General features: G+C 35.3%; 2 pseudogenes; both read left to right on the top strand.

Moving 5' to 3' along the window:
- LOC115839067 (elongation factor-like GTPase 1 pseudogene) lies at positions 1–3275 on the top strand (annotated as a pseudogene).
- Positions 1694–1776, top strand: LOC115839072 (U4 spliceosomal RNA; annotated as a pseudogene).
- Positions 3276–13905: the final 10630 nt, after the last annotated feature.

The raw sequence follows: 13905 nt of genomic DNA, 5'->3' as shown, positions 1-13905 counted from the left end.
ATGGATGACCTTGAAGAATTCAAGACTTCAGTGGAGGAGGTAACTGCAGATGTGGCAGAAGAAACAAAAGAACTAGAATTAGAAGTGGAGACTGAAGAAATGACTGAATTACTGCAATCTCATGATAAAACTTTAATGGATGACGAGTCGCCTTTTATGGATGAGTGAGGAAAGTGGTTTCTTGAGATGGAATATATTCCTAGTGAAGATGAGGTGAAGATTGTTGAAATCACAACAAAAGATTTAGAATATTACATGAACTTAGCTGATAAAGCAGCAGCAGGTTTTTATAAGCAGCAGGTTTTGTAATTTTGAAAGAAGTTCTACTGTGGGTTAAACGCTATCAAACAACACTGCATGCTACAGAGAAATCATTTACAAAAGGAAGAGTCAATTGTTGAGGCAGACTTCATTGTTGTCTTATTTTAAGAAATTGCCATGGCCATCCCAAACTTCAGCAACCACCACCCTGGTCAATCAACAGCCATCAACATCGAGGCAAGACTCCACCAGCAAAAAATTATGACTTGCTGAAGGCTCAGATGAAGGTTAGCATGTTAGACCAATAAAGTTTTTCTTTTTTTAATTAAGGTATGTATATTGTTTTTTAGACAAAATGCTATTGTATACTTAATAGACTACAGTATAGTGTAAACATAAATTTTATATCCACTGGGAAACCAAAAATTTGTGTGACTGTATTGTGATATTCACTTTATTGTGGTATTTGGAATTGAACTTACAATATCTCTGAGGTATGCCTGTAGTTATAATTCTAAAATATCAGCTAATTGGAAATATGTATGACTAGCATATTTTGATAGTCTATCAACTTTCTGTCCTTTTCATATAAACATTAAGGCTTTAAAATTTGATTATTATTTATCAGAAATAAATCTTTTTTTTCAAATTAAAATACATGTTATCTCTTCCACATTATCAAATGTAATTAAGTTATTCTCAAAATCAAAATGTTCAAGGGGAGAGTGTTGATAATAAAGCAACAATGTGAAAATACAATTCTCTATGTTGTTACCTAAAAAGTAAACTAAAAGATAAAAGTTATAATAAGAGAAAATTAATTATATCTATGTATATATGTATATGCTTTCTATGTAGGTATAATTTGTATCTTATACAAGTATATATATAATATATACTAATATATATATAATATATATATATAATTTCTGGGAACTAAATATATAATATTTACTTATCAAAATTACAGATAACCCCTTATATGATAGAGAGAAATTATACCAAAGTTTCTTAAAATATCTATGTTTGTGTCAAGTACAGTTTAAGAGAAGGGAAGACTAAACAGTTTATGTGCTATAATAATTCTAGTAACAAAGAGGAAGACAAAATACCAGCATATTAAATTACATATTATAAATTCAAACTGATAATCTAGAATCCAGTGCTAATGACAATAATACATTCATAAATTATACATAACATTCATGGTTACATGAAACACAAACTTTCAAGAGAAAACAAATAATATAATTAATTGGGATGCAAGAAACTTAGTTAGAATATAAATTCAACTTAGAATAGTCCAGAGTAAAAGACAGAATACCTATTGATCATTATAAGAAAACAGGATATTTAGTAGTACTTTTCACATTGAATCAGAATTGGAGCCAAAGAACTGCCCAAACTAAGCCACATTTATAATGAGAGAGTCAGCTTTGCATAGTGGCAGTGTCGTAGCCAAAGAGGTTTATCCGATGCATGATTATTGTTAATTGAAAAATTTTCCCAATAATGAGAGAGTCAGTCATAGAAGATTTCATTAAGACTAAGAGGTGATCATGACATATTCCCTAAATTTCCAGGCTCCATAAAAAATACCGGGCAGGAAAAAAGTCAGAGTGAGTGTGGAAGAGAGGGAGACACAAGTGCACTGTTAGTGTAGTCAGTGTACAAGCATTAGAGTAGAGTGTGGTTTACTCTCCCATTAGCCAAGGGTATGTACGTGTGTGAATATGTGTGTTTTCTAAAAAGAGAGATTGAAAGTTTGTCACCTGGATTTTAGGCAAAAGGAAAGAAACCTTTCTAAAAGGTTTAAAGAAAGCCTTTACTTGAAGAATTGACTCTGTAAAATACATGGAATTTGTGTGATGCTGTCTTGAAAAATGACAAAGAAAAAGTTGATAAAATGGTGACTTCTTTAGGATTAAAAATTGGAGCTCATGTGGCATGACATTCAGATCCTTAAGTTCAAATTAATGCCATCTGCAGTCAGTGACTACCCATATCCCATGCTGTTCTTGTTACAGTGTTTGAGAAACTTCCTAGTCTCCTGGATATTACATCTGAGAGAGAAAAGAAAACAAGATGATGTGCACAGCTTAACTCTCACCAAAACCCAGACACTAAAGCAGCTTTTATGAAATATGGAAATGAAGATACTGCTCTAGTTATTATCTTTGTTTCCAGAATGTTTGCAATTGATGCTAAGGCTTTGCCTTAGAATAAGCCAAGACTGTCCATTCAAAACGAAATCGCTCAGAGGCGTGAGCATGCAAGGCTAAGGCACATGAAGAAGCTTGTAGCAGCACAGGGGCAGGCATCCTTGGAGCCCATCCAGTATGGGCGTCCTCTTGAAACAAGTCCAAAGGTAGAAGAGCCAAAAGGTGATGAGCAGCAGGTGGAGAGTATGACCTCTAAACCTGTGCTCCAGGAAAGAAACAACTAAGGGTCTTTTATTGCATTTGTTCAAGTATTCAGTGGCGTGGCTCAAAGGGGAAAGAAAATTTTGTCTTGGGGCCCAAATACAGTTCTGTTGAGTTTCTGTAGTGTGTATCTTTAGGCTTCTCAACTCCAGTAGATGACCTTTCCCAAGTTCCCCACATGGCATACTGTAATCTGAAGAACCTGTATCTTCTGCTAGGAAGGGAGCTGGGAGACCTAGAGGAGGTACTTCTAGGAAATGTGCTAATAGAATGCCAACAAGACTTTGTGCTGAAATCTGCAGCACTGTGCAACTTGTCATCCTGCCCGCCATTTATATCACTCAACTTTGAAGCACCCTTATTGTGAAGGTTGCTTTTGGACTAAAACACCCAAGTGAAATGCCTCAGTCTGTCAAAGAAATTAAGCTGTTGAACCAAGCTGATCCCTGTGTCCAGATCTTAATTCAGGAAATAGAAGAGCACATCTTTATATGGAAGAAAAGATCATGGAGCAGGCAGAAAAGCAGAGAACCCTCAACAAAAATAAATAACTACTACTATAAGCAGATTATTTTCTTCATAATAAATTGAAAAGAATCACCCAGCATTTGATATTGAGAAGATATTGCATGCTGCAATATCTCTGTATATTCACTTTCAATAAAGTTCATCCATATAAGTATCTTTTAAAAATGCCAAAATTCTCCTGTCCATCTCTGAGCAATAGAGAAGAGAATTGAAGAGATATAGAGCAAGGATAAAAACAATAGGAAAGACAACATTCCATATTGTGTTTCTTGGACAGAAGGAGTGAGTTTTTCATAGGGTAAGTGGACACCCCAGAAATGAATAGAGCTTGAGCTGCTGTTATTTCTCCCAAGAGGATTGTCTACAGATAATGAACACAAAGAGCATGAACTGTGGATCCATGGGTGGCAGGAGGTAAGGGGATTCCTATAAAAGGACTAGGTAAAACTAAGTCTACATAGGTAGAATCTTCCCCGGGTCTTCCAAAGAACTCACAAATAAATCCTTTGAAAGAACAAGTCCTTGGACTATGCCAAATAGAGGACATGAATGGCCAGTCAGTGCCAACCAGAGTGTCAAAAACAACAAGGTAGAATAAAGCAAGTGCTAGTTGGGTAAAAAGATGCTTCCTTTCTCACCTTTTTTCAATCTCCTCAATAATTTGGAAAAAATCTAGCCTCAAGAAAGGAAAAGTGAATTAAAGCTAACCATAAACTTCATTTTTTATTCCCACCATTTACAGTCCCAGAAGAAAACATGAATTGGGCTCTGTACTTGAAGGAGGAGAAAAATTAAAATCAATTCATCCTTAATTTGATTGATCTTTAAAACTTCTAAGTCACCAGAGAATTTTGGTATCTGCTCAAGATATAACAGAGATAAACATGGAGATTTGACAGGGCCTGATTAAATTCAGTGAATTTACAAAAATGTCATTTATACCCCTCTGTTTTGAGACTCCTCAATATACTAGCTTCTATATTTATAACATTCTTCAATAGCTATGTCCCTTCTAATAGAGCTGTACTACTTTCAGTGCACTGCAAAAATTCTTTAAATATGTACGTGACTTAAAATTGTTTATATATTAAAAGAAAGGCTCTATTCCTCTAAAGAAAGTAATACAATAGAAGCATATATGGAAAGAGACTCAATTAATACTTATGCTTCCTCCTGGTGCCCTAGATATTCAGAGGTGGCAATGTCATACTGATATAATTTCCCTATATTATTTTAGAAATGGATAGGAGGAGACTAAATACGATTTAACTCTGTCTTTATATTGAACAGAAAACATGGTAATGGAAGCAACAAGAGTCTCCAAAATTTTTTCTTCCTCCTTCTCTATTCAAGAAATATTTATCGACAAAGGAAAATGTTTCACATTTTTTAGAAGTGACTGAAGCAATATTTATCTTATCAACAAATGTTTTTTCTCTTCAAACAAGCACCCTCAATGCAAATACAAAAATTTATATCTCTAATCCACATAACTTGCTTTCTTAAATTAGTCACCTAGAAGATAAATAATAGCCCTGTACTTGAATACATCATTTACTCTGGTCAGCTATTTTTTTCAGAAAATTCATTGAATTCAAAGCTAATTACTCAAAGGTAAGATTTGGTTCTCTGATTTATACAAAATTTACTCTTCAGCAAAAACCATGGTTAAGCTTGACACGTGATGATAGATAGATAGATAGATAGATAGATAGATAGATAGATAGATAGATAGTTTTTAGTGACATATATTGAATTTGAAATCAAGACTATTTTATTCAGTTAAATTTTAAGCATCAGAGTTTCTGAATACCAGTCCTAAACTAATTTCATTCTAATGTAATGTTTTATGAATAATGTCCAATTTTGCACAGTGGTTTTTTTTTAAACTATTTATTAGAAATAATACTTGAGAAGTTATAAAAGGGGAAAGCTAGCTGCATGTGATAAAAATGTTGATCAAATTTCAAGTGGGACAGAATATTTGAAAATATTTTTTGAAAATCTATCAACACTTTGTTTTGTGTCATCAATTCAAGCAATTTGTTAGTCTAGTGTTCTTTCTCTGAGGGAAGATATATAAGAGGTGGTCTGCCTTTTGTTTATAAAAGCCTACTCCCTGTGAATAGCCTACAAATGTGTATTTCTAAAGCTATTACAAAGAGTTGAGAGACATGTTGGTGCAGGGAAATAAGGGAAAATTCTAGAGAGAGAAAGAAAATATTTGAAGCTTAATTCTATGAAAGAGTCTAAGGGTGATGGAGAAACCTCAAGTATTTTTGGAGACATGATAATAAAACGTGTATCCGAGTATGAATACACATGGGTCTTATTCATTATTCAGTTCGAGAAGATATTCATTGAACTCTTTCCATATGAAGAGATGCATACCAATTTTATCAATCTTAATCAATGCAGTATTAAGTAAATCATTTAATTTTAGGAAGGTCAACAGTCCAATAAATGTAAATATTAAATATAAATTTTAACTGATGGTAAATAGTATTTGCTTAGGTCAACAACAGTTGTAAGTGTATTTTGACAAGTAGCATTCAATTATTGAAGTCCATACCTCTGTCTCAGTATTGAAAAAGGGTACCATCTAACCAATGTTTTAAACTATATCATACCACCCTACCCTACACATAGTCCCATAATTGGTGATTTCAGCTATCAAGAGATTACCAATAACTAGAAAGGAACATAAGTGATCATAACAGTTCTTGAATAAAGCCTTTATTTATAGATTATTTACTCATAGCCCATTTTCACGCAATTTTCATTTGCTTGATTAGCTTGTTTCCAGTATTATAAAAATTAAAACTCACAAGAGGGTAGGCTGATAAACACAGGCACAATAAGAACTTTTTAATTATGAAAGACTGTCCGTAACACCAAGATACCCAAATATGTAAATACACATGATATTATTAAGTTTATAAAATAAGCACGAGTATAAAAATCTACATAAATGAAACAAAACAAATCAATTAAATCCTAATGAAAATTTTATTTTAGTTATTCTATATGACGGTCTTTTTTACTGTAAAAAGTCAATTCCCACCTCTCCATCTCCTTATACACACACACACACACACACACACACACACACACACAACTAACAGCACACCCTAATGATCCGATTCCTGCCACATTTATGCATCAGAATTCCTCCTGTGTATGTTTGTTAAAGAAAAAAACCTTGGAGAGAATTCTGCAAAAAGAAGTATATAGTCGTGAAAATCTCTTATTCCTATTGGATATCACCCCTGCTATTATGATAGAAATGAAAATGAGGAGATATTCTGATAGTCTGAATAGAGGCAGAACTGCTTCCGGCCCAAAGAGAGGAGGTCATTTTGTACACTTCAGGAAGTGCATGTTTGGATTCTCTGGGAACATCAGGACACAGCAATCATAACCAGGTATACTTGGCAAGCCTGTGTAAGAGAATGGAAAAATGGAGGCTACCCTAAGTAGCTTGCTTGTAAGAGAAAAAGAAGGATGGAAACTCCAAACGATAACTGTAGACTTTCTGTACAACAAATATACTACATGGATGATCCTCAGGAATGACTAATAGACCCTTCGGGTAGTTCTGAGATTCTGTTTTAACTTATTTAGGAATTAGCACTTCAATAGATATTTAAGATATGAACATTTTTGTTCCTGGTAATGAAATAAGTTCTTCAGAAATTTCATTTATGTACAATTATCCATACACAGGTAAAGTTGGTAGTTCCCTACTGTCTTGCACTGTGATTGCTATTCTCAGGAGTTTTACAAATCTCAACTGAAAGTTGTTGAGGCAAAGATCCATATCTTACACTTTTAAGAGAAATTTACTCTGAAATCCTGACTCAACTCCTACTTGGTGATCCCAACTGGACCAATTTTCACTTGAAATCTAGCCTTGAGCTCTAAGCAGTTTGCTCCTTAATGATTCTCCTAGGTCCTCTGGCAGCCCCTTTAGTCTTCTTGAATCAACAGTTCTTCTTAAGTAGAGAAAATAAAGCTCCAGGCCAAAATAAGACAGAAAGCGCAAAGAAAAAAAACTGGCACATCTTTCTCTCTTATGATTATTTCATTCACTACAGGCCACATACTCAGTTTTTATAAAGTGAGAGAATCAAGATGGAAAGGAGAAAAGAAAAAAAACAATATAATTCCCTTTTCATTGAAGGTTAGGTAGTATTCAACATTCTTCCAATGATTGCTGGTCTATTTCATTAATATATATTTGTGGAGGTTTTATTATGCTGTAGTCTTTCTCAGTACTCCTTCTGTATGTCCATCATACTAAGTGGTCTCCCCTACCACCTTAAAGAGACAGGAATGCTTTCAGTAAATTTGGGGCCAATTTGTATTTTGCCTTCTCTCTTTTTATTTCATTTCCATGATAATTTTTATATTTTAGTAATATGTAATAGATTATTTGCTATAAATAAGTAAAATATCTGCCCTAAGTACATCATATGGGAGGTAATGTACTTCACTTAAAATGTGATATATCTTAGAATTATTATGTATTATTTAATGTACAGTTATGATATGTAGACTATTGAAAGACAGTCATGGTGGTGTCTTGGTTTAACATAATGACAATAGAGTATGAAGAAAGAAAATGGCTTTACATCACTAGCAGAATGAGTACCTTTTGGCAATAGATTAATTTTGAGTTCTGAACAAAAGTAAAAATTTAATTCTATCTTAAGTAATTAGTTTCTTAAGGATGAAGAAATCAAGTTGTTTGTGCTAGGATTGAATTAGATACTCAAGCACCTGGGGAAAAAAGGCAATCAGTACATACACATTTAAAGCTTACAAAAATCTTAAGTGAGAAACACGTTTGCCAAATTTTGGTATAGAGGTGACATTTAAAATTACAGAGATGGATAAGCTTGCCTAAGAAGAGAGAAGAGGCAGAAATTAGTAGATGCTCAGAACGTGGGTTCAGTAACTGAACAATTAGTGATCTCGTGGATGTTGCCTGCTAATATATTGTCTTTTTAATATGATTCTAGTCTGGAGGGTTTTCAGGTCATATCATCTTAAAGAATCAGAACTCTGAGTTTTTTCTATTTTAGAGAGTGTATTTATTTTTGAATATTGTTATTTTTCAAAAGAATGATCAGGTTTATTTTACATTATAACAATTAACATTTATTTCATCTTTGCTTAATTTTCAGTTTATCAGCTACCATGAAACAATTTGCACTATTTGATGCTTTTTATACTTTTACAGCATGCAATTATGAAGAAAATATACTATTTTATTTTTATTTATGAAATGTTAGAATTTTAGATATTTAAACTGTACTTAATTTAATATAAAATAGTTATTTAATATAGATTTAATGATAAAATCATTTAAACTTTTAAAAAAATTATTGCAGTATAGTTGATTTACAATGTTGTGTTGGTTTCAGATGTACAGCAAAGAGAATCAGTTATACATATACATATATCCATTCTTTTTTTTTTAGATTATTTTCCCATATAGGCCATTACATAGTATTGAGTAGAGTTCCCTGTGCTATACAGCAGGTTCTTATTAGTTATCTATTTTATATATAGTAGTGAGTATATGTTAGTCCCAATGTCCCAATTTATCCCTCCCCCACATCTCCTGGTAAGCACAAGTCTGTTTTCTACATCCATGATTCTACTTCTGTTTTGTAAATAAGTTCATTTGTACCCTTTTTTTTTCAGATTCTACATATAAGCAATATCGTATATTTATTTTTCTGTGTCTGACTTATTTCACTCAGTATGACAATCTCAAGGTCCATTCATGTTGCTGCAGATGGCATTATTTTATTCTTTTTTATGGCTGAATAATATTCCTTGCATATATGTACCACATCTTCTTTATGCATTTCTTTGTTGATGGATATTTAAGTTGCTTCCTTGTCATAGCTATTGTAAATAGTGCTACAATGAACATTGGGGTACATGTATCTTTTTGAATTAAGCTTTTCTCTGGGTATGTGCCCAGGAGTGGGATTGCTGGATCATCATCAAAAAATCTATAAACAATAAATGCTGGAGAGGATGTGGAGAAAAGGGAACTCTCATACACTGTTGGTGGGGATGAAAATTGGTACAGCCACTATAGAGAACAGTATGGAGGTTCCTTAAAAAGCTAAAAATAGAACTACCAAAGCATTTAATATTAAATATCAGCAGCAATTAGGTAACTTAATACAGTTTTATCTGGATGTTGAAGATATTTATTTAAAAAATCCACATGATATGTTTGGAAAGGGATTTCCAGGAAAATTCCATATTCTCTTTACAATTGTGCTGAGAGATACTGGGAGATTATCAATAGTGAGTAAGAAGGAAAATATATCCTTGACAATTGAGAGGATGGTAACAACAGAAGGCAGACCTGAAATAAAGAATATAGTTATGTTATGGGGTAGATTATTAAACAGTCTCCTTTGGAATGCCATGAATAATTATTCCAGAAATTCCCTAGCCAGGTCCATTTCACTCTTGGAAACTTGAAGCCCTTAGTTCTTACTAGAAGGTCTGGTTAACTTGCATAGAATCATCCAAAATAAATATTCATTACAACCAGTGTCATAAAAAGAAGATAAGATGTTTCCAAGGTAATAATAGTGCAGGGACAGGAATGGGAATTGGGTTTCAGTGCTTTGTGTGTCCTCCATTTCCTGTCATGGGAAAGGAGACTTTTTATAAATGGGGCTCCAAATTATGAGCTTCTCTATGTGGCAAATGTAGGGGATCACATAATTCATCACTTCTTCTACAAATATTTTATATTTAGCTTGTTATAGTGTCTCTACGGTTAATTCCAGAAAGGCAAAAATATAGATGAGTCAAATCTAAATTAAAATTCTAAAATAAAAAAATATATATTTTATTACTCTGGTCTTACCTGCTTGATTTATCCCACTGGATTTCCCATTGACCTTTATGCTTTGATTCTTGTTATTAGAGAGGGGAACAAATTCATAAGTTTTTTTTATCCAGAAGGCAAACTCCCCCAGATAGGACAAATCATATGTTTGCTGACATTTACCCTTTAGACCATTTTTGACCTTTAATATTTAAGGATTTCTCTATTTTATACACATCTGAGTGACAACTACTAAACTTTTTTTCATTTGGAAATGTATAATTATTGTACATATTGTCTCCATGCAGGGCATTCTGGAATACAGTAAAATGATAGTTTGTTACTTGGTTAATGTTTTATCAATATGTCCCATTTTATTTTTATAGCAAATAACTTTTTTATGATTTTAGCTGGAAAAAAAGCAACAATAAGCAAAACATTGAAAATCAGTACTGAGTTGTAAAATAGATGAATATTTTACTCACCTTTCATCCTGTGAAAATGCATAAGATTGCATGATTAATAGAAGACTTCAGCAAAATTCCTCAAAATATTTCAGTCAAGGGTATCAATTCACAAAAGATAGCCACACTAACTAAAAATATGAGCTTAGCTATTTTGAATGTGGGTTCATATGTCTTTGTGTATTTTAAATTTTGGTAGGCAATTCAATTGTAACAAATGTACTACTAAAGAAATAAAAGACGTGCTCAAGAAAAATTGGAACTGAATGCTGTGCTTAATAACTAAATCATAAATTTTATTTCTGTGAAATGTATTGACACATGTGATGCAAATTTAACAATTAAGTAACCATGCTACTTAAAGATATACAAGTCATATTATTTTTATGTTGATACAAAGTTTTAAGAAAATATGCTGTTGGTTAATGAAATTATGAAGGAATAAATCAAAAAGCAATAATCTTATGATAAAGTCATTTTAACTTCATTTCTCTCACAATAATATAGTATATTCTCCTAAAAATTTCACACAAGATAGGAATGTAACAAATTTGAAATTTGGTCATACTCTAAAGTTAATCCCCAAGAAAATTCAATTTATTAAAATCTTGTTACATGTGTTTACTGTTATATATATTTACATATGTTTGTCTGTTTAGCTCTACACAAACTGGATAACTATACACACATTATTTTGTACACTTCCTTTTTAACTAAATAGTTTGTGTTTATTATGGTCAATACAAATAGAGTTAGGTATGTATATAGTGTTTACAAAATATACTAGAGCAAGTTCTTTGGGGGAAAATATCTATCACTGCAAAACTGTCTGTTATTTACTTTGTAAAATGGTTTTATTCTATTATGGAGCATATCAGAGTGTTAAGTCATAGCGTGAACTTAAAAGGGGAATCTATGTTTGCCAAATTTATTTTTGGCTTGAGATCTTTCTTCCTTTCTTTCTTTCTTTTTCTATTCCCACTTATTTTTGGCTCTTGGGGAAATGTCATCTTTTCAATATGAAAAAAAGCAACAAGTTCAGCAAAAATTAGAAATCTGAAGTGTAGAATAGGACAAAAGCAGGGTAGGGGGGAAAAGGCAATAGTAAAAGCAAGAGATGAGATGTTGCCAAAAGATGGAGGGTGTCCTGTCCCCTATCTGGGGAATGACATTTAGATGACAGCACATACCTTTACATATATGTACAGAATGACTGACATATATATTTTTTTTTTCTGTAAGAAATGATAGGGTTGTAGAGGGGCTTTCTGGAGACTTAGGGACCAAGGCTAGTCTCTCTCTTACTCCTCTTGACCCCTTTTTCCCACCAGGGTTAAGGAAGGAATCCAACATTATGAAGGAGGCAAAGTGGAAGAGGGAAGGATCCCCCTTGACAGGGTGGGGGTCAGACCCCTGCAAAGGAAACCACCAAGGACAGAGCTTGGAGGAGACTGAAAATGGAGATAGTACTGTTAACACCTCCCCAGAAACTGAGAGAGGAGTGGGGAGATATCTGGAAACTAGGACTTCAATAACCTGGATGCCCTTCTTAAAAACCCCACCTCGGGGGGGACCTAGAAGATGGCGTAAGTGTAAGACGCGGAGATAACCTTCCTCCCCACAGATACATCAGAAATACATCTACACGTGGAACAGCTCCTACAGAACACCTACTGAAGGCTGGCAGAAGACCTCAGACCTCCCAAAAGGCAAGAAACTCCCCACGTACCTGGGTAGGGCAAAAGAAAAAAAGAAAAAAACAGAGACAAAAGAATAGGGATGGCACCTGCACCAGTGGGAGGGAGCTGTGAAGGAGGAAAAGTTTCCACACACTAGGAAGCCCCTTCGTGGGTGGAGACTGCGGGAGGCGGAGGGGGGAGCTTCAGGGCCGCGGAGGAGTGCACAGCAATAGGAGGGCAGGAGGGCAAAGCGGAGAGATTCCCGCAGAGAGGATCGGTGCCGACCGGCACTCACCAGCCCGAGAGGCTTGTCTGCTCACTCGCCGGGGCGGGCGGGGCTGCGAGCTGAGACTCGGGTTTCAGTTTCAGTCGGAGCACAGGGAGAGGACTGGGGTTGGTGGCTTGAACATAGCCTGAAGGGGTTAGTACACCACAGCTAGCGGGGAGGGAGTCCGGGGAAAAGTCTGCACCTGCCGAAGAGGCAAGAGACTTTTTCTTCCCTCTTTGTTTCCTGGTGCGTGAGGAGAGGGGTTTAAGAGCACTGCTTAAAGGAACTCCAGAGACGGGCGCGAGCCACGGCTAAAAGCGCAAACCCCAGACATGGGTGCGAGCCGCAGCTAAAAGCATGGACCCCAGGGACGGGCGGGAGATGCTAAGACTGCTGCTGCCGCCACCAAGGGGCCTGTGTGCGAGCACAGGTCACTCTCCACACCCCTCTTCCAGGGAGCCTGTGCAGCTCGCCACTGCCAGGTTCCCGGGATCCGGGGACAACTTCCCCGGGAGAACGCACGGCAGGCCTCAGTCTGGTGCAACGTCACGCCGGCCTCTGCCGCCACAGGCCCGCCCCACACGCAGTGTCCCTCCCTCCCCCCGGCCTGAGTGTTCCAGAGCCCACGAATCAGCGGCTCCTTTAACCCCATCCTTTCTGAGCAAAACACAGATGCCCTCCAGCGACCTACACGCAGAGGCAGGGCCAAATCCAAAGCTGAGCCCCTGTGAGCTGTGAGAACAAAGAAGAGAAAGGGAAATCTCTCCCAGCAGCCTCAGAAGCAGTGGGTTAAAGCTCCACAATCAACTTGATGTACCCTGCATCTGTGGAATACATGAATAGACAACCAATCATCCCAAATTGAGGAGGTGGGCTTCGAGAGCAAGATCTATGATTTTCTCCCCTTTTCCTCTTTTTGTGAATGTATATGTGTATGCTTCTGTGTGAGATCTTGTCTGTATAGCTTTGCTTCCACCATTTGTCCTAGGGTTCTATCCGTCCATGTTTTTTTTTTTCAAATTTTTTTCTTAATAATTAATTTTAATAACTTTATTATACTTTACCTTCGTTCATTCTTTCTTTTTTCTTTCTTTCTTTCTTTCTTTCTTTCTTTCTTTCTTTCTTTCTTTCTTCCTTCCTTCCTTCCTTCCTTCCTTCCTTCCTTTCCTTCCTTCCCTCCTTTACACAATGAATCATCCCAAATTGAGGAGGTGGTCTCTGAGAGCAAGATTTATGATTTTTTCCCCTTTACTTTTTTTTCTGAGGGTGTATGTGTATGCTGCTGTGTAAGATTTTGTCTGTATAGCTTTGCTTCCAACATTTGTCCTAAGGTTCTATCTGTCCCTCTTTTTTTCCTAAATAATTATTTTTCAATTCAATAACTTTATTATACTTTATTTTATTTTACTGTATC

Source organism: Globicephala melas, chromosome 18 (assembly GCF_963455315.2).
Source record: "Globicephala melas chromosome 18, mGloMel1.2, whole genome shotgun sequence".
NCBI lineage: Eukaryota > Metazoa > Chordata > Mammalia > Artiodactyla > Delphinidae > Globicephala > Globicephala melas.
Note: the sequence above shows the minus strand (reverse complement) of the source record. Positions and strands in the feature narration are given on the sequence as shown.